Genomic DNA, 21,697 nt, shown 5'->3' with positions numbered 1-21,697 from the left:
AGTAGACAGTTTTAGAGAGGAAATTTACTAGGAGACTCAAGAAAAAAGAACAATTTCAGAAGAATAGATATGAAGGCATTCAAGTCTAGTCAATAACTGAAACTGAAAAAAAAAAGTTATCCACGTGATCTCTATCTTATACCATACAGAAAAATCAACTTCAGATGGATTCAAGACTTTAATGTCATAAAAAAACTTTAAGAATTTTAAATGAAAAAAAGAAGAATTTTAGATGAAAATAGAGGTGAATGCTTTTCTGACCTCAGGGTAAGGGAACATTTCTTAAATAAGACACACCAAAAAAGCACTAAGGAAAAGATTGATAGGAAAAGATGAAAAAAAGAATGAAAGGAATGATCAGTAAATTTCACTACACTAACATTAAGAGCAACAGAATTTCTCATAAATTGCTGATATACATAAGACTACAACTTTGGAAAACAATTTGATATTTACTGGTAAAGTGATAATTTTGCATGCCCAAGGCTCAAAAGAGAAATTCTTGCAGATGTGCATATGGAGAGATATATAAATATATATATAACCTCACTGATTGTAATAGAAAAAAACAAACAAAAACAAAAAAAATCTGGAAACAACTCAAATACCCAGTAACAGAAGAAAACATAATTATTCATACATTGAAATATTCTATAACAGTGAAATATAATGAGCCTCACTTTCCAAAAAAATATAGATGAATATAGCATAAAGTTGAGTAATAAAAAGCAAGTCTGAGAACACTATCTGATATTGGTTATTAAATGGAATAAGCCAAATTAAACAATACCTTGTTTAGGAGTACAGTTGACCGTTGAAAAACATGGGTTTGGACAGCGCTGGTCCACTTAAATGTGGATATTTGGAGGGGGAGTGGCAACAGAGAGGATGTTTTATTTTTTTATATATATATCTTTATTGGAGTATAATTGCTTTACAATGGTGTGTTAGTTTCTGCTGTATAACAAAGTGAATCAGCTATACATACATATATCCCCATATCCCCTCCCTCTTGCATCTCCCTCCCACCCTCCCTATCCCACCCTTCTAGGTGGTCACAAAGCACCGAGCTGATCTCCCTGTGATATGCGGCTGCTTCCCACTAGCTATCTGTTTTACATTTGTAGTGTATATATGTCCATGCCACTCTCTCACTTTGTCCCAGCTTACCCTTCCCCCTCCCCATGTCCTCAAGTCCATTCTCAATGTCTGCGTCTTTATTCCTGTCCTGCCCTTAGGTTCTTCAGAACCATTTTTTTTTTAGATTCCATATATATGTGTTAGCATATGGTATTTGTTTTTCTCTTTCTGACTTACTTCACTCTGTACAACAGACTCTAGGTCCATCCTTAAATGTGAATTTTTTTTCACTGAATACATACTACATGATCCACATTTGGTGGAATCTGTGGATGCAGAACCACAGATACAGAGGGCTGACTATAAAGTTATATACAGATTTTTGACTGCACAGAGGGTCTGCAGCCCTAACCTCCAAGTTTTTCTAGGGTTAATATATATGAGATTAAACTGTACAAAAAACAAGGGAAATTTTTAAAAGGAACAGGATGATAAACAGAAAATTTGGGGTAGCAGTTTTCTCTTGAGGGGCATTGGAAGGCAGGGTGAATGGATGGGGGAGGAACTCATAGTTAAGTGTAAGTTCTTGGTAGTTCTTGGTTAGTTCCTAGGATGAGTGGTGGGTTCACAGGTGTTTATTATATATTTAAAAATAAATAGGGGGGAGTGGCCAAGATGACAGAGTAGGAAGACTCTTAGCTCACCTCCTCCCATGGGCACACCAAAATAACAACTATTTACAGAGAAATTATCAATTAAAACGACCTGAAGACTAGCAGACAAGATCTACTATAACTAAAAGTATAAAGAAGGAACCACAATAAGATGGGTAGGAGGGGTGGAGTCGCGATATAGTCAAGACCCATACCCCCACGTGGGCAACCCACAAGTGGGACGATAATTACAATTACAGAGGTTCTCCCCAAGGAGCAAGGAGTCTGAGCTCCACATTGGGCTCTCTGGCCTAGGGTCCTACAATGGGAAGACGAGCCCGCAGAGCATTTGTCTTTGACGACCAGTGGGGCTTGCTTTCAGGAGAGCCAGAGAGCTGGGGGAAATAGAGACTCCACTCTTAAAAGGGCACACAAAATCTCATATGCTCTGGGACCCAGGGCAGAAGCAGTAATTTGAAAGGAGCCTGGGTCAGACCTACCTGCTGATCTTGGAGAATTTCCCAGAGAGGCAGGAGGCAACTGCAGCTCACCCTGGGGACATAGACACTGGTGCTGGCAAGTGTCATTTTGGAATTCTCCTTCTAGTTTATTAGCCTCAGGACCCAGCTCTGCCCCTGCCCACCAGACTGTAGACACCCATACCGGAATGCCTCAGGCCAAGCAACTAGCCAGGCAGGGACACAGCCTCACCCACCAACAAGCAGGCTGCCTTCAGACCCTCGGAGCCCACAGCCACCCCTGGACATAGACCTGCCCACCAGAGGGCCCAGAACCTGGTCCCACACAACAGTGCACCAGCACTAGACGTGATACCTCCAGGGCCCTCCAGCCAGAGATCCTGGGATCCCAGCTCCACCCACCAGTGGGCAGGCACCAGCCCCAGAATCCCTGGGCCCACCCACCAGTGAGCTTGCTCTAGCCTCAGGAGCAGCCTTACCCATTAGCAGGCAGACACCGGCCACAGGACTACCATAGCCCCTCAGCCTATGGACCCAGCCCATCCACCAACAAGCCAGTACCAGCCCTGGGACCAACTGGGCAATTGCCCTGCCCACACAAGCTTTGGAACATCCCAGACCCTGCAACCAGCTGTTTCAGGAATCTGCCCCACCCACCAGTGGCCCAACACTAGCACTAGCCCTGGGGCCCCCTAGGATTCTGCAGTCAGCTGCCTTGTGACCTGGCCCCATCAAACAGTGGCCGGCAGGCTCTATACAAGGCAGAGCCTGGTGGCCAACTGGATGGGGGGCCAAGCATGCCTACCAGACCACCCACAGTAGTCAGCCCACCACAACAAAAGAGCCATGCAGCCTACATAGGGAGCATCCCTAGAGCATATAGCTCTGGTGACCAGAGGGAACTGTGCTGCTGAGACACATAGGATGTCCCCTACAAAAGCCCACATCTCTAAGGTTGAGAAACATAACAAACCTACCAGATACATAGAAATAAAACCAGCAAGTTAGGCAAAATTAGGCAACAAAGGAATATGTTCCAAATGAAGGAACAAGATAAAACCCCAGAAGAACTAAGTGAAATGGAGATAGGCAATCTACCTGAGGAAGAATTCAGGGTAATGAGAGTAAAGATGATCAAAGAACTTGGGAGAAGAATAGATGGACAAAGCAGGAAGTTAGAAGTCTTAAAGAAAGAGTTAGAAAATATAAAGCACAACTAAACAGAGATGAAAAATACAATAACTGAAATGAAAAATACACTGGAAGGAATCAACAGTAGACTAAATGATTCGGAAGAACAGATCAGTGAGCTGGAAGACAGAGTAATGGAAATCTCTGGTGCTGAACAGGAAAAAGAGAAAAGAACGAAAAGAAATGAGGACAGTTTAAGAGACCTCTGGGACAACATCAAGCACATTAGTATTCACATTATAGGGGTCCCAGAAGAAGAAGAACAGAGAGAGGAAAGACCTGAGAAAATATTTGAAGATACAATAGCTGAAAACTCCACTAACCTGCGGAAGGAAACAGTCACCCAACTCCAGGAAGCAGAGAGAGTCCCATACAGGATTAACCCACAGAGAAACACCAAGACACATTGTAATTAAAATGTCAAAAATTAAAGGTAAAGAGAGAATATTAAAAGCAACAAGGGAAAAACAACAAATAACATACAAGGGAACTCCCATAAGGCTATCAGCTGACTTTTCAGAAGAAACTCTGCAGGCCAGAAGTGAATGGCATGATATACTTAAGGTGATGAAAGAAATAAAACCTATAACCAAGAATACTCTACCTAACAAGGCTCTTGTTCAGATATGATGGAGAAGTTAAAAGCTTTACAGACAAGCAAAAGCTAAAAGAATTTAGCACCACCAGACCAGCTTTACAACAAATGCTGAAGGAACTTGCCTAGGTGGAAAAGAAAAAGCCACAACTAGAAACAAGAAAATTATGAAATGGTAAAGCTCACTGGTAAAGGCAAACATACAATAAAGGTAAGAAATCATCCACACACAAAGCTAGTAGGGAGGTTAAAAGACAAAAGTAATAAAATCATCTGTATCCACAATGAGCAGTTAAGGGATACATAAAACAGTTAGATGTAAAATATAATATCAATAACAGTAATCATGAGGGGAGGAGAGTGCAAATGCAGGGTATCTAAAATGCCTTTGAAGTTAAGAGATCAGCAACTTAAAACAAGCAGATAGATATAGATATAGATATAGTCATAGACATAGACATAGATATAGGTATATAGACTGCTATTAAAAAACCTCATGGTAACTGCAAAACAAAAATCTATAACAGATATGTACACAAAAAAGAAAAAGGAATCCAAAAATAACACTAAAGATAATCATCAAGTTACAAGAGAAGAGAACAAAAGAAAAATGGGGGGGGAAAGACCTACAAAAACAAATCCAAAACAATTAACAAAATGGCAATAGGAACATACATATCAATAATGTCAGTGTACTAAATGCTCCAACCAAAAGACATAGACTGGCTGAATGAATACAAAAACAGGACCCATATATATACTGCCTACAAAAGACTCACTTCAGATCTAGAAACACATACAGACTGAAAGTGAGGGGATGGAAGAAGGTATTCCATGCAAATGGAAATCTAAAGAAAGTCAGAGTACCAATACTTAAATCAGATAAAATAGATTTTAAAATAAAGACTGTTACAAAAGGCAAAGAAGGGCACTGCATAATGATCAAAGGATCAATCCAAGAAGAAGATACAGCAACTGTAAATATACATGCACCCAACATAGGAGCACCTCAGTATATAAGGCAAAAGTTAACAGACATTAAAGGAGAAATTGACAGTAACACAATAATACTGGGGGGGGACTTTAACACCCCACTTAAATCAATGGACAGTTCATCCAGACAGAAGATCAATAAGGAAACACAGCCCTTAAATGACACATTAGAGCAGATGGACTTAATTGATATTTATAGAGCATTCCATCCAAAAGCAGCAGAATACATATTCTTTTCAAGTGCACATGGAACATTCTCCAGGATACATCACATGCTGGGCCACAAAGCAAGCCTTAGTAAATTTAAGAAAACTGAAATCATATCGAGCATCTTTTTTGACCACAACGTTATGAAACTAGAAATCAACTAAAGGAAAAAAACTGAAAAAAAACCCCACAGACACATGGAGGTTAAACAATATGCTACTCAGCAACGAATGGACCACTGAAGAAATCAAAGAGGAAATCAAAAAATACCTAGAGACAAATGACAACAAAAACGTGACAATCCAAAACCTATGGGACACAACAAAAGCAGTTCTAAGAGGGAAATTTATAGCAATACAATCTTACCTCAGGAAACAAGAAAAATCTCAAATGAACAACCTAACCTTACACCTAAAGCAACTAGAGAAAACAAACAAACAAACAAAACCCAAAGTTAGTAGAAGGAAAGAAATCATAAAGATCAGAGCAGAAATAAATGAAATAGAGACTAAAATAAAATAAAAAGATCAATGAAACTAAAAGCTGGTTCTTTGAAAAGATAAACAAAATTGATAAACCTTTAGCCAGACTCATCAAGAAAGAAAGGAGAGGGCCCAAATCAATAAAATTAGAAATGAAAAAGGAGAAATTACAACTGACACCACAGAAATACAAAGGATCATAAGAGACTACTACAAGCAACTATATGCCAATAAAATGGACAACCTGGGAGAAATGGACAAATTCTTAGAAAGGTACAATCTCCCAAGACTGAACCAGGAAGAAATAGAAAATATGAACAGACCAATTAAAAGTACTGAAATTGAATCTGTGATTTTAAAAACTCCCAATAAACAACAGTCCAGGACCAGATGACTTCACAGGTGAATTCTACCAAACATTCAGAGAAGAGTTAACACCTATCCTTCTCAAAGTATTCCAAAAACTTGCAGAGGAAGGAACACTCCGAAACTCATTCTATGAAGACAGCATCACCCTGATACCCAAATGAGACAAAGATATCACAAAAAAAGAAAATTACAGGCCAATATCACTATTGAACATAGATGCAAAATTTCTCAACAAAATACTAGCAAACTGACTCCAATAATACATTTAAATGATCATACATCATGATCAAGTGGGATTTATTCCAGGGATGCAAGGATTTTTCAGTATTTGCAAATCAATCAATGTGATACACCACATTAACAAATTGAAGAATAAAAACCATATAATCATCTTAATAGATGTAGAAAAAGCTTTTGATAAAATTCAACATCCATTTATAATAAAGACTCTCCAGAAAGTGAGTATAGAAGGAACATACCTCAACAAAATAAAGGTAATATATGATAAGCCCACAACTAACATCACAGTCAATCATGAAAAGCTGAAAACATTTCCCTAAGATCAGGGACAAGACAAGGATGCCCACTCACGCTCACCACTTTTTTTCAACATAGTATTGGAGGTCCTAGTCACAGCAATCAGAGAAGAAAAATGAAAGGAATCCAAATTGAAAAGGAAGAAGTAAAATTGTCACTGTTTGAAGTTGACATGATACTATACATAAAAAATCCTAATGATGCCACCAGAAAACGACTAGAGCTCATCAATGAATTTGGCAAAGTTTTAGGATACAAAATGAATATACAGAAATCTATTGCATTTCTATGCACTAACAATGAACTATCAGGAAGAGAAATTAAGGAAACAATCCCCTTTACAATCACATCAAAAAGAATAAAATACCTAGGAATAAATCTAGCTAATGAGGTAAAAGGCCTATACTCTGAAAACTATGACACTGATGAGTGAAATTTAAGATGACACAAACAGATGGAAAGATATACTGTGTTCATGAACTGGAAGCATTAATATTGCTAAAATGACCATACTACTCAAGGCAATCTACAAATTCAATGCAATCCTTATGAAAATACCAGTGGCATTTTTCACAGAACTAGTACAAATAATTCTAAAATTTATATGGAAACACAAAAATGCCAAATAGCCAAAACAATCTTGAGAAAGAACAAAGCTGGAGGTATCATGCTCCCTGATTTCAAAGTATACTACAAAGCTAGTCACCAAAACAGCATGGTAGTGGCACAAAAACAGACACATAGATCAATGGAACAGAATAAAGAGCCCAGAAATCAACTCACACTTACATGGGCAATTAATGTACAACAAAGAAGGCAAGAATATACAATGGAGGAAAGATAGCCCGTTCAATAAATGGTATTGGGAAAACTGGACAGCTACATGCCAAAGAATCAAACTGGACTACGTTCTCACACCATGCTCAAAAATAAATTTAAAATGGATTAAAGAATTAAATTCAAGAAAACTTCTGTAAGGAAACATAGGCAGTTCTATGTAGTTCTGTTTTTGCATTGGTCTAATTAATATATTTTTGGATATGTCTCCTCAGGTAAGGGAAACAAAAGCAAAAATAAACACATGGGACTACATCAGACTAAAAAGCTTTTGCACAGTGAGGGAAACTATCAACAAAATGAAAAAGCCACCTATTTAATGGAAAAGATATTTGCAAATGATATATCTGACAAGGGGTTGATATCCAAAATATATAAGGAGCTAATACAACTGAACATCAAAAAAAAACTCCAATCAGATTAAAAAATGGGCAGACCATCTGAATAATTTTTCCAAAGAAGGCATGCAGATGGCTAACAGGTACATGAAAAGATGCTCAACATCACTAATCATCAGGGAAACGCAAATCAAAACCACAATGAGGTATCACCTCACACTTATCAGAATGGCTATTATCAAAAAGACAACAAATAACAAATGTTGGCAAGGATGTGGAGAAAAGGGAACCATCATGCAATGTGGGAATATAAATTGGTGCAGCCACTGTGGAAAACAGTATGGAGATTCCTCCAAAAATCAAAAATACAACTACATATGATACAGCAATTCTACTCCTGGGTATTTATCTAAAGAAAATGAAAATGCTAATTAGAAAAGGTATGCACCCCTATGTTCATTGCAGCATTATTTACAATAGCCAAGGTATGGAAGCAACATATGTGCCCATCAATAGAAGAATGGATAAAGAAGATATGGTGTATATATATATATATATATATATATATATATATATATATATATATATACAATATAATTTTTATCAGCCATAATACAAATGAAATCTTGCCATTCGTGACAACATGGATGAACCTAGAGAATATTATGCTAAGTGAAATAAGTCAGAGAAAGACAAATACCATATGATTTCACTTACACGTGAAATCTAAAAAACAAAACAAATGAACAAACATAACAAAACAGAAACAGAGTTATAGATACAGAGAATAAACAGATGGTTGCCAGACGGGACAGGAGTGGGAGGAAGAAAGAAATAGGTGAGGGAGATTAAGAAGTATAAACTTCCAGTTGCAAAATAAATGAGTCACAGGTATGAAATATACCATGTGGGGAATATAGTCAATAACTATGTAATATCTTTGTATGGTGACAGATGGTCACTAGACTAATGGTGGTGATCATTTTGAAATGTGTAGAAATATCAAACCAGTATGTTGTGTACCAGGAACTAACATAGTGTTTTAGGTCAATTATACTTCAAAAACAAACAAACTCCTAGAAAAAGAAATCAGATTTGTGGTTACCAGAGGTGAGGGGTAGAGGGAGGGGGAATTGGATGAAGGCTGTCAAAAGGTACAAACTTCCAGTTATAAGATAAATAAGTACTAGGGATGGAATGTACAACATGATGAATATAATTTACACTGCTGTATGTTACATATGAAAGCTGTTAAGAGAGTAAATCCTGAGTTCTCATCACATGGAAAAATAGTTTTTTCTATTTCTTTAATTTTATATCTCTATGAGATGATGGACATTCACTAAACTTATTGTGATGATCATTTCATGATGTATGTAAGTCAAATCATTATGCTGCACACCTTAAACTTACACAGTGCTGTATGTCAATTATATATCGATATAACTGGAAGAAAAAATAATAATAAAATAAAAATAAACAAAGTCCTGCATAATCTGAGGATGATGAAGTGCCATGAAAAGAGACTTATGATTAACACAATTAATACAATTTGTGTACCAGAGGCCCAGAAAGAAGAAAGAAAGTTTAACATTTTGAGTACTGATTTCTGATCCATAACCAAAAAACAATCAGAATATAGTTTTTTAATCCATCATATTTCCAGTAATGCATCCCATCATGAGTAATATCAAACTAGATCAACTGTCTGCAGTTAGAAATTGTTGACATAGTTCCAAGAGGTAATCACATTTCTGCCTTGAAGAGGAAGGTTGACGGATAGCAGCCTTGACAGATGTGCTGAGGACACTGTCCTGTGGCTACCTGGGTAATGGTTTGACATTTAATTAGAGGATTAAAAAGCATGTTTCTGTTTTTCCTTCACTATGCAGAACATACTGAGGAGGGAAGGGAATGGAAAGACAAATTAGATATACAAACTATGTGGTTTAATCTATTAGAGTGATGCTTCATTTAACCACCAGCATTGCTGGAAATGAGTATTACTCAGACATGAACTTTGCACATAACTTAATATAACCCCTTTTAAAACAAGGAACACTTTAAAAATCATTTTAATCATTTTTGATGAAATCCTGCAAGAAGGCTTACAAACTTGCCTGTTATTTAAAGAGAATGATATTCAAAGTCCCACTTTCTGCACTGCTCAAGGTTCATCATTCTGAAAAAGAATTATCGTGCTGGGCAGTACACAGGGAAGCAGTCAGGACCTATTTGCCCCCATGTTCTTGATGGTCTTACACTAGTTTCTGAGCTTTTGTGTCAGCTTAATGTAGGTTTTCTTTAAGTTTTCTCCTAACTAGTCCATCAATCACACCAACTCTTATCCTGTTTGCTTCCTCAAGCACTGCCCTCTGCTTCTAAAGTGGCGTAGATGGGAAAACAGAGAAGCAAGCCTCATTCATTCATTTACTCATTCATTAAGTACTTTGAATGCCCAATATGTACAAACTGGGGACCACAGAAGGGAATCAGACATTGATCCCATTCTTTAGGTGCTTCTGATCCAGTGGTGAAGAACAGCTGTGTGCACATATACAATGCAGAGTAATACACTCTGAAAGAGCAGCACAGGTAATGTGTCAAGGGCATTCTGAGAAGGGATAAATCACCTGATGGCTGGGGGATCAGAGATGACTACTTAGGGGTGGAGGCATTGGAGCTGGGTCTTGAAAAATGATAGGGTTGGAAATATGGAGATGGAAAGGGCATTTCAGGCAGAAAGAGAACTATGAGCAAAATCTCAAGGTCTAACACATAATAGGTGCTCAATAAATATTTGCCCAAAAACATGAATGTAGGCAATGTAGTCATGTAGTTAAAGGGGAGATTAAATTGGAAAGGAAAGTTGTACTGAACTGCGGAAGTCCTTGAATGGCAGACTTAAGAATTAAGAGTATTTTTGTAGAAAATAGAGAGCCACTGAAGATTTTGACCAAGAGGCTGGCAATCAAAATGATTATGTCAAGTGATCGGCAATAAGATATGAACAATGGCCATGGCACCAAGAGTTGAGAATAGAGATATAAGGGAAGTGGAATTGACAGGAAATGTCCACGAATTGTACAGACAGAACAAGGCGCAGAGAGCAGTCAAAGGTAACATTTGATTCTGAGCTTGCAAGGTTCATTTGGCTACAACAAAAAATAGAGATATTGTAGTAGGGGGCAGGTTGGTGGGAGGAGGTATGAGAGAAAGGAGATGAATGAGAGTCAATTTGAGTACATTGAGTTTGAGAGTTAAAGGTGGACACTTGGGTGGCATTCACTACCCAGTAGGCAGTTGGGGCTCCTTAGAGATATTGTGACTACCTAAAATGTTTGTTAATGGGTACCATAGAGATGATAATTGAAACCGTGTGAGATTGTCAAGAGAAAGAATATAAAGAGAGAAAAGAAGAGTGCCAAGGACAGAATGTTGTGGGGAAAAAAATCTGTGTTTAGGGGATGAGGGGAGGAGGAGCCAACAATGAGTTCAGAGAAAGTACTGTTGACTTTTTAGAATTGTGTCCAGAGAATCAATCTATGAGTAAAATATGGGCACTCAAGTATATCAACATTGTGACTACTCTTTGATGGCAATGGAGTTGGTGAAGGCAGTGACGTTAGTGACAAGAGTGGTGACAAGAACTCGATAATGGCACAATGTTCAGTTATTCATGCATGCACACATTAATGCAACAAGCCCACGTTGAGAAACTGCTATGTGTCACTATTCCACTGATGGGGGTTGAGAAATGAAGAAGACAAAAAAAGTCCCTGCTGCTATGGAGCTGCCATTTAAGTCAAGGTAGGCAGCCCCAAGACATAAAAATAATCAAGAAAGATAATTTCAAATAGTGCCGTGACTGGGTGGTCAAAGAAGGCTTCTCTGCAGAGGTGACATTTGACTTGAGATCTGAATGACAAGAAGGCACAAGCTAGGCAAAGATGAGTGGAAAAAGCACTCTAGTCAGAAGGTATAGCAAATTCAGAGGTAAAAATAAGCTTGGCATATTTGAGGAACAGCAAGGCCAGTGAGGCTGGGGTGTGATGAGAATGGCAGGATATGAGATTGCAAAGGCCAGATCATGAAGGGCCTTAAGGGTCAGGGGAATTAGTATAGAGTTTATTCTGAGTTATGGGAACCCATTTGAAAGGTTTTAAGCAGAGAATGATGTAAGCATGATGTAACCAAAGGTTTTGTTTTTAACTGAGTTGTATTAAGGCTTTGCTTTCAGAGAGCAATACCAGGCAAGGAAAGAGCCAAAAAGATCATCAGGAATAGCAAGAATAGGAGAGAGTTAAGAGAACCCTAACTGGGGTTCCAGAGGGATCTCCTTGAGGTTTAACGTTCTTCTGGAAGCACTTGACCCCCTGTACATGAGGGAAAAAATGATCACACGTGTATGAAGATTCTCAAGATTAGTCACTGAGAAGTCTGTGTCCTTGGGTAATTGGACATCATGTGATCGTTGACAGCACGAAGGTGACAGGGTGAGTTGTGTATGACTGTGTCCCCCACTAGGCTGTGTGTTCCTTGAGGATACAGATCTTATCTGATATATTTTCAAGTTTCCATTGCATATTGTAGAGTAGAATTTCAATAAGAGTTTTTTTAATGAATAAATAAATAAATGTTGGGTGAAATACAGATTTGGGGGCCTGAGGCAAAGGTGGTTAGGTAACTATTTGTGCTCCCACTCCACAGTATAGAATGGGAAGTATTGTATTTTCTCAGCCAATGGCTACATTTCCCAGTCACCCCTTACATCTGAGTGGGGTCGTATGCCTATTTTTTTTTGACAATGGAATGTGAACAAGAGTCATATGTGTCACTCTCAGGCCAAGGTAGTGAAGTATTGGGTGTGTTATCTCCACATTTTCCTTCCCCTGCCATTTTCCTTCCCTTCAGAGGTATTTTATTTCAGAGGCAGAATCATTGGATGGAAGGATCTTAGAATTAATTCTGATTAATTCTGATTCGTCATTCGGAGGAGAGCTACTCAGGAGAGCCACCTTATCAGGAATATTTGTGTTGTACTTTGAGTGTCCAGGAGAAAAGCTTCTATCATTTTAAGCTACTGAGATGTGAGGCCATATTTGTAACTGCAATAAAATCTGGTCTATTCTAATACCCCCTAGGTAGTTAAACCATAGGACTGAACAGGAATGTTCATGGAGAGTATGAGTAGAGTACATAGCCCTGGGGAACACCAATGTTATTTCTCCAATTTAAAAAGAGCCTCTGGCCCATGTAAGGCCAAATTCTTCATGAAGGGCATGAAAGGCCGGACCTAGCCTCTGTTTTCCTAGGAGCTAAGAAGACAGGCTAGGAACTACTACAGTTTCTCTGAGGAGAATGGGAAGTGCTGCCAGGAAGATGTGTCAATTGCTGGCTCCAGGAATAAGCAGCAGTTGAGATTTAGTTTTGGCTTTTGCCTTTACAGTCCTGTCTATTAATTAAGTGAAGTTTGAGGCAGTTGTGTAGCATAATATTTGATCTTGCTCTTTATAACTCATATGTTTTATGTGGTCTTTGGCACAATCATATTTAATATAAAACCTATTAAATTGTACCAATGAAATGAATTTGAATATGCCACCAATCTGTTACAGTCTCATTTTTCAGTTGATTGTATCATACACTATTTATGTTCATAAGGGGAATCCACTGGCACCCGGAACCTATTCACTGTTTTGAAGCAAAGGTAAAACTGTAGCAACTACTAAAATTTGGACTGCTCAAGATATGAAAAAAAGTCAGCATCCACAAAGCCAAGTTTTTAAAAAATATTTTTGTTGCTGTGGTTTTTGTTCTTCTTCCTATAAATGCCTTTGCGGTGCCTACCATTTTCTACCAAACTTGGAATTTAATAAGGATTTTTATGAAGTACCAGTTGGGTTTTCACAGCTCTCAGGGTATAACAGGTTAGAGATTTACTAGTTAGACTGATATGATATGGCTCTAACACCAGGTCAAAACAGACTTGATAGAAGAGTCAGTCACTGGGATGGTGACCTTAGTCGACTTGTGGGGGACCCTACTGAAAGCAGGGGTCCCATCAGTGAGGCATTTGTGGGTGTATTTCTCCTCTGCAAAGGATCTCTTGACCATGCCATCCCCACCCTGAGTCTCACTTGAGATTCCAGTTCTGGTGATGTGGAGGGGAACAGAGTTGACTGAGCCATTCTCACAGATAGTCACAGGACACAGACAAGAGAAATCAATGGCATCCAAGAAGTGGAGAGAGAATTGAAAAGATTTGGAGAATGGAAAGGCAATGGTCTGTATGGGAACTGCAAATAGCCCAGTAAGTCCGTACAACTGATCAGGTCACACAGAGAGAGTGAGAGAGAAAGAGAGAGGAAGTGAGGATGAATACATAGGAAGGGAGAACACAGTGGAGTGCATTATAAGCAAGGAAAAGGGTATTGATATTTGTTATATATATATATATATATATATATATATATATATATATATATATATATATAATCTGAGGCACACACCTCATAATAACAAAGGCTCAAGTGTAACCCAACACTGTTGACTTTGCTGGCAACTTCAGTTCTTCACAACATATTCCTCTTCCAATCCTCCTAGGGTCCATCTTCTGTATATAATCCTACCTATGACCTTTGCAGCTGATCTTCTCAGATCATCACTCAGCTCTCCCATAAGATCTGTGTCTCAGACCTAACCCTCTGGTTTGACACATTAGAATCTTGGACCGCTTGGGATAGGATGTTGAGCTCTTGGCTATGCTAATCTGGTCCACTGACCATCCACTGGCTCTACTTGGGTGTCAGGAAAAATAGATTAAAAGGCAGTACAACTTCCCAGAGTCTGTATGAAGATGATGGAGGCTTTGGCAGCAACTACATAGTACTGTCTAGCAACAAAGGGAACTTTGGAGTAGCAGGAGCTTGTAGATTTTTAGAACTCTCATAGTGAGAATGCCACACTACACAGTCACAAATGCAAAAACACTTCCAGATGACTCTGAAGCCAGTAGCTCCAGGACCACACTTTGAGAAATACTGAGCTAGAGCACAGGGTGCTTTTGGAAAGGGAATGTACATTAGAGCTACAGAGGGCAGGGCCAAGTCACTGAGAGCCTTGAATGCCAGGCTGAATAGTCTGGACCTTAGACTTTCTGCTCTAGGTGATTGATGGGAAGCTATGGGAGGCTGTGTGGCCCGGGAGAGAGCCACCATTAGAACTTGGGTCTGGTGGGAGCATTTACCTTGACAAAGAGGGGAGGAGAAACCAGCGTGGAGTCAGGAAGCCCAGCAAGGGCACTGGTGCAAGAGTCCCAGGGAAGGAGTGGTGATGAATGAGGGCCTGGACTAGGGACAGTCTCCATCCAAATGCATTCCTTCTGGACGCACATGGAAAGGAGAGAGTCATTTCCAAAAACCTGGGCCAAGAAGGAAGAAAAGAAGTTGCTCTTTCCCCAATGGCATGTGGAGTTCTGCTGATGATTTATTGGAATTCTTCCCAAAGCCGGAATTACCCAAATAACTCACTGAAGCCACTCGGAAGGGATCTGATACTGTAGTTTGCTTGAATAAGTCAACTCTGCCGAGATGTGCATGGAGGTAATTTGTTGTAGTTGGAAAAACAAAGAAATTTTCCAAAATTTTATTCTTGGAAGCTGGACACATTAGTGCTGAACAGGACTTTAAAACTCAGATCAGTTCTCCAGCTGACAACCGGGAAAATGAATTGCTGTCCCACTGAGGCTTCAACTAAATAATTAAAACATCTAACCCAGTGGTCTTAAGACTGTAGGATGCATTCAAATGATTTTAACTGTTAAAAATGCAGATTACTGCTCCTTCTCTTCTAAGATTCTGATTCATTCAGGTGGGGAGGAGGCCTTGAATTTACATTTCCAAATCAGTTTCCCCCAGGTGACTCTAATGCAAGTGGTCAACATCCACATTTCAAGCATCATTGCCACATAGAACTTTTTTTTAATCACACACACGGTTATCTTGGCTTTGACTTTTCAAGGCTCTGTGTTAAGCACTTTGAGGGGTTCACAAGGAAAGAAGCTGAGTCCTTATCCTCAAGTTGTTCCCAGTCTCCAAGGCAAGCCACATAAGCACAAAACTGGATTTCAGAGGAGAGAGTGACAAGCATCCTAAAAAGGCAGAAAAATAATGCCAGGATGGTTCAAGCAAGGGAGAGAGCTTATTTACTAATCCAGTCACCTTTATGAGACCAGCTGCAGAGGTGGTCTGGAAGTAAAGAAATAACAAGAATTAATTGTTGAAAGCTGTGAAGACTATGCCTTAGTAGTGCCTTTCACAGGCATCCTTTGAAAAGCATCAAGCTGTATAAGAGAGCTCATTAAATAAGAAAGAACAAGAACGGCCCCTGGACAACTTGGAGAGTAAATCTGTGTAATGATTTCTTCCATAATATTTTAACACTGGGCAGTGAGACTTCTCCTTGACCCAGCTGTCAGCAATCACAGAGGTCACCCAGCTTCCTCCTATCAAAGCTATGGCAACTGGAGCCTGAGAGGTGGCAGCGCTTGATCAGGTCACCTGGGATTTGGAGCCAGTGCCGGAACCCTTTCCAAATTTCTATAGGCCATAGAGGAAGGAGTTTTAATGGACCCTCTTCCTGCTAGCCCCTCGCTCTCCACCACCTTCTGATGGCTCCAGTTAGGATGCTGAACGCCTACTTTGGGTACTCAAAATGGACTTCTTAGCACATTTCCCTATGTGATTTCATAGTGATGATACTGTAGTAGCTAACACTTTTCAGCACTTACTATGTGGCAGACTTTGCTTTTAGTGACTTATCTACAAAGCCCTATTAACATCTTGATTTTAGAGATGAGGAAAGCAAGATCCAGAGAAAAAGAAATTGCCCCAGTTGACACAGCTATTAATTGGCAGAAGGATGATCAGAACATTGGGCAGAGCAGTTGAGCTTGTGCCTCTACATACCATGCTGTACTACCTCTTGTAACTATTCTGGGACTCAAGTCTGTCTCCTCTACCAGACTGTGAACTCCATGGAGACAGGAACCATGTCTACCTTGGTAACTGCTGTATCCTTGGTACTGAATACAAAGTAGGCATTCAATAAATATTTTTGAATGAATGAATAAGTAGAGTTGGGCTGAGCTGACACTGATAAAATCATCCTGTGCTGTCTATAGAACCAGTATGCCTGTCTTTAGAACCAGTCCTGTTTCCACCGTTAACTCCCATGAACTTTGTTAAGACTCTGCCCTTTTCTGGACTTCAGTCTTGCCATCTGTAGAATGAAGGTATGGGACCTGCCATATATGACAGTCTAGAAGCCTCCACCATCACTAAATCCAAGCCTCCAGGTAGGGTCAGGCCAAACCTATGGGATGATCTTGCCCCTGGCCCTAAGCCCTGTCATTTATGCTCCAAATCTTAGTGTTATATTCAAAAGAATGAGATAATAAGTCGGGAGTGGTGAAGAGGGGAAGAGTTAAAACTTTGGGAAGTTGGGGAGGAGATATTCTTTGGCAGTTTGGAGCTGAGATGGAGAGGACCGAGAAAAATTTGATGTTTGCTTGTAATCTGCAAAAGCGAACCATCCTTAGAGGCATTTCTAGCCAGAGAATAAATGTATCAAGTAGACTATCCATGTGGTATCAAACACCCTGCTTATTGATGGTGCTTCCAGGGCAGGTTTAACAGAAAGGACAGCAAACACATTTGAAAATGCAAAACATTCAGAACACCAAGACCAAGGATCAATAATTCCAGATCCCAGCAGATAAGCCAAGCTTGCCTTCACAGCTTGTTCTGGAGGTAATCCAGCCATCAAATGAATATAACACTTTCTACAGTCCAGGTCGCCCAGACCAGAGTCCTGGGATGATCTCAGAAGGATGGAGGCCAGCCTTCCTAGCTCTTTAAAGAAGAGGGGAAAGTGAGGGAGCTCAAATTTAGGAGATAATGGTCTCATGATATAAACATTCTAGCTGCCTTCCCCACCTTACAGATAAGGAAACTGAGATTCTGAAAAATGACGCAACTTGCCCCAAATCACACAGCTCCTAAGTAGTGGAGCCCAGAATCAAAGCTGGGCCTGTGTGACTGGAAACCCCCCTCCCCCAGCTCCAGCATGCTCCTCTGCTTAAGCCCTCTTTGGCTAATCCTTAATGACTAATTAGTTGTCCCATCATTAAAGGGAATCAGAGAAAGGCAAAGGAATGGGGCTCCCATGACCTGCTGCCCTTATTGTGTCATTGAAAGGAGATAGCTTTGAGTCAAAACATCATGGTTTTCTTCTATAAGAGTCTCATATTATCCTGCATCCTCTCACTTTTGAGACGCTCCCCCTCTACTCTACCCCCCACATGGAAATATTTTCTTACTTACATTTTTCTGCTCTGGGAAAATGAGTTAATATTTGTAAAGTTCTTAGAACAGTGCCTGACATATATAAGCCGTAAAAGGGTGTTTGTTAAATAAATCAAATAGAGTAGACATTATCATTTAAAAACTTTCAGACAAAAAACTTTCAGACAATTCAAAAAATATAAAATCACTGTGAAAATCACATCTAGTCCCACACTAGAGAAACCATAATTAAAATTTTGATGTAGGTGCAGGCTTTCATCGTGTGCAAATAAAACTCTTCTCATGAAAAAGAAAGATTATTCTATGCATGTTATCTTTGTAATCTGAGCTTCTCACTTAATCATATGCTGATGACATTGTTTAATGTCATTAATGTCAGTAAATACAGATTTACATCATCATTTTTAACACATTCATAATATTCCTTTGCATTGGTACACCAGTAACTTAGTTGACTAAATCCCACTAATGGACATTTTTCTAATCTGTTGCATTCTTGTCTGATTCACACACTTCTCCAGATTGCCCTGCTGAAAGTTTGCAGTAATCTGTATTCACGTCAATAATACATTTCCCTTATTAATAGTTTGATTAAACATCTTTTCAAATCTTAATTAACTTTTGGTAACTTTTTCATTCATGTTCTTTGCTCATTTTTCTGTAAAGTTGTTTATCTTCTTATAGATTAAGAGTTTTAAAACATTAAGACTGCTAACTCTTTTTTTGTCATATATGTTGCAAATTTTTTTCACATGCTGTTCCTGTGTGTTGTGCAAAAGATTTCGTTTTAGAATTAATGAAATCTATCAATCTTTTATTTTATGGTTCATGTCTTTAAAATCATGCTAGAAAAGGTTGCCTCCTGCACTTCAAGAGTATAAAAATATTCCACCTGTATGTTATGTTACATATTTATAGTTTTATTTTTCACATTTAATGCTCTGGCCAACCTGGAATTTGCTCTGGTATATTTCCAGAGGATTTAAGCCAGTCCTTCAAATCTTTGGCATTCAGTTACTAACATACTCAATTCTTGAATGAGTACAAATGAGGATTTCTGTATCTCTGAAGGAAAAATGTAATATAAAACTTGACTAGCATCTTAGCCCACCTTCCAGAGAGCTATACTACTTTTTCCAGTCTGGCACACAAAATGCTACTAGTGATTGTAGAGCCTGCTCACCATCTTTACATAGAACTTCATTAACTTGAAGACTTTTTTCTGACTTTGCTGATTATTCCTACTGAGAATATTGAGCCTTTTTATTATGAGGAAAATATTCCATGGGGGAAAGAGAGGAGGAGGACAGGGGACAAATAATATGGTTAAGGAGAATCCAGTACAAGTTTGATATGGGTAGTATGGAGGAGGAAGGAGGAAATGAGTGACAAGTGAGAGAACTTTTAAATATCTACCTTCAGGGAGCAGAAGCCAGAGTAAATAGAGAAGACTAGCAATTGCCAAAAGCAATGATGTAGGGATGGTGAAAAGTACTAAGCTAGGAGTTGGGAACCTGGGACTCTGTTCCCAGGTCTTTCACATGGAACTGAGACAAGTGCCCTCTATTCCCTAGCTCTTGATTTCTCCACCTTTAAAGTGTGAGTGTGAGAGGACAGTTGGGGTGGAGGGGATGAATTAGATTCAATTCAGTCAACATTTATTGAATGGCAATTCAGAGCTAGACACAATTCTAGGTACTTAGCTAACTCTACTTTCTTCCAGCTCAGCTGAAGTATGGTAAGGAACCCTAAAACTTCCAGAAGCTGGACCTTCTGGAACTTTCTAGTTCTGGAGAGGATCGTCAGGTCCAAGAAGTAGCTAGGAAGATAGCTAGAGCAGATGTGAGGAGGAATTTTGTGGGATGGAAAGAAGTAATCAGTTGGATCAAGTGCTGCATAGTCATATGAAACATGTAGCATATAGGGCTTGAGGATTTGTTAGTCACCAATCACTGGTAGACCTTGTCTCTAGGTCTGTTTTCAAATCCACATAATGACTATCATCTCTCAACAGGCTAGATGTTTGGTGCTCCGTCCCCACAACAGGATTTTATCACTTATTTACTCATTCATTCATGAAGTAAACACTGACTGAGGCAGTATATGCAAGGCACTGTCTGGCTTTTGTCCCTACCCATTGGCCTTTCATGGAGCTATAGCATTAGGGCTCTGGATATTTGCTTGCTTTAAATGCTATCTTGCCTCCTTGTGTACCAGAGCTGCTTCTTTTTGACAAAGTATGCATTTCAGAGTGGCTTCCAGCTGTGAATCACATCCTTGCAAATCATGGTGACACCTATGAGATTGTATTTCTCACCTTGTGTTTAAGTATCAATGCCACTCTCTTCATGTCCCATACTCCATTGGTATATTGACATTTGAGACTGTATGTTTTGTTCTTTACCCCCTTTCCGATAATCTTCTCCGAAGAATTACTGGGCATCTTTGTAATTATTTCTCTTTTTCTCTACCATATTCAAAGTCCTCCGAGGTGCCCATATTTATGGAACAATTTGAGCATTCCATCTCTATCCCTTGCTATTTTTTATTTAACGCCCTCCTGATTAGAGCAATAAGTCTCCAGGCATTCATTCACTGAACTAACATTAATAGCAGGCCCAACCCACTGTGAGGCACTCTCCTAAGTACAATGAGAAGATTGACAAGGTCCTTGCCCTCATGAAATTCCATTGTAGTGGGGGAAATTGATAGTCAATGAGTAATTAAATAGCATTAATTTATCACCACTTTAATAAATTGCCACGGAGAATGGGGTTATCTCTAAACATTCAAATATCTAGCCATAGCAGAGAAATGGAAATTGTATCTTCACACCACCAAAACATTTCCACAGCTGAGATTCTCTTCTATTTTTCCAAGCTTCTTGGTTTTTTTTCAGGTGTACAGCATTATAATTCGTTATCTGTATATACTATAATGTGATCACCACCACAAGTGTGGTTACCATCTATCCCCATACAGTTGACCGCCTTCACCCATTTTTGTCCACCCCCCTTTCCCTCTGGTCACCTCTAATCTGTTCTGTGTATATATGAGTTTGCTTTTGTTTTATTTTGTTTGTGTGTTGGTTTTGTTTTTTTAGATTCCACATATGAGTGAAATCATACGGTATTTGTCTTTCTCCATATGGCTTATTTCACTTATCATAAAACCCTCAAGGTCTATCCATGTTGTCACAAATGGCAGGATTTCATTCTTTTTTATAGCTGAGTAGTATTCCATGGTATATCCGTACCATATCTTCTTTATGTATTCATCTATTGAAGGGCACTTAGGTTGCTTCCATATCTTGGCTATTGTAAATAATGCTGCAATGAACATAGGGGGTGCATGTATCTTTTCTAACTAGTGTTTTCATTTTTTTCAGATAAATACCCAGTAGTGGAATTGTTGGATCATATGGTAGTTTCATTTTTAATTTTTGAGGAATCTACATACTGTTTTCCATAGGGGCTGTACCAATTTACAGTCTTATCAATACTGTATGAGGGTTCCCTTTTCTCCACATCCTCACCAACATTTGTTACTTCTCTTTTTGGTAATAGCCA

The sequence above is a fragment of the Balaenoptera ricei genome, chromosome X, assembly GCF_028023285.1.
Source record: "Balaenoptera ricei isolate mBalRic1 chromosome X, mBalRic1.hap2, whole genome shotgun sequence".
NCBI classification, from domain to species: Eukaryota; Metazoa; Chordata; class Mammalia; order Artiodactyla; family Balaenopteridae; genus Balaenoptera; species Balaenoptera ricei.
The sequence above is the reverse complement of the archived record's forward strand: the minus strand, read 5'-3'. Positions refer to the sequence as shown.